The sequence below is a fragment of the Adiantum capillus-veneris genome, chromosome 9 (assembly GCF_014529385.1).
Source record: "Adiantum capillus-veneris isolate H3 chromosome 9, ASM1452938v2, whole genome shotgun sequence".
NCBI lineage: Eukaryota > Viridiplantae > Streptophyta > Polypodiopsida > Polypodiales > Pteridaceae > Adiantum > Adiantum capillus-veneris.
In genome coordinates this window covers 31,658,853-31,659,731 of record NC_140939.1, presented here as the reverse complement: position 1 = coordinate 31,659,731, position 879 = coordinate 31,658,853, and the positions used below count along the sequence as shown (strand labels likewise).

General features: G+C 44.4%; 1 pseudogene; it reads left to right on the top strand.

The window, feature by feature from the left end:
* The first annotated feature begins 266 nt into the window (after positions 1 to 266).
* On the top strand, positions 267 to 879 carry LOC147450296 (uncharacterized; annotated as a pseudogene).

Genomic DNA, 879 nt, shown 5'->3' with positions numbered 1-879 from the left:
TCTGTTTGCAAATCCTTGGGATCCTTCCCATCCACAAAGCAACCCACAAAAACGCAGTGCCGAGAATTTCTTTTACTGTGCCAGCGAGCTCCTTTGCCATCGAATAGGGATGCATCACACGGGCAATCTCATCACATCATCGAGAGAAATGTTGCCATTGTTCTTGATGTTCTTAAATGTATAAGGAGAAGGAAGAGGAATCTACAGGTCGGAAACCAGCTAAGAGCTCATGTGGCACACTAGCATGGAGCAAAATCCTGTCGCCAATGCTAGGAATGAGGGGCAAACAGAAGAAGAAGAAAAATGCAATCGAGTGCTGTAGCAGCTTGCATGGTAAGATTACTAAGAGGAATTATGACATTGCAATTATGAGAGTAGCCACTGACCACCAACCATGAGGAGCACCTGCAGTATAACAATGTCATAAATAAAAATGATGGCATCTTTGCTGTTTCTATCAGTCGCCTTCATCATTGTGGTATTAATTATGCATTAAATGGATAGGAATTTGATTGTTAGAGCTCTCCCTCTTCGAGATTAGGAAGGGAGATAATTGTTGCACGAAACTCAGAGCGGATTAACAAGGCTCTTAGCACTAATCATGAGCAGCTCCAGTTGTCTTCAGAGGCTGTGTTCACACCAAAGCACAGGCGCCCACCACAACAGTACTCGTTCTTGAGCAATAATTATAACACATTTAGCTACTATTTCAGTCCCGCGAGGAGCAGCAGCTGCATCATTGCATTCATCTTCTTCCTATCGCGCTCGGGCTCCTTGAGGGCTTTGATCACAAGGATAGTGGCACTAATTTCTCTCTTACTTCTAGTCCTGCTCCAATTCAATGTCACCATTGAGGGAGCCACCCGTAAACTCCACTAG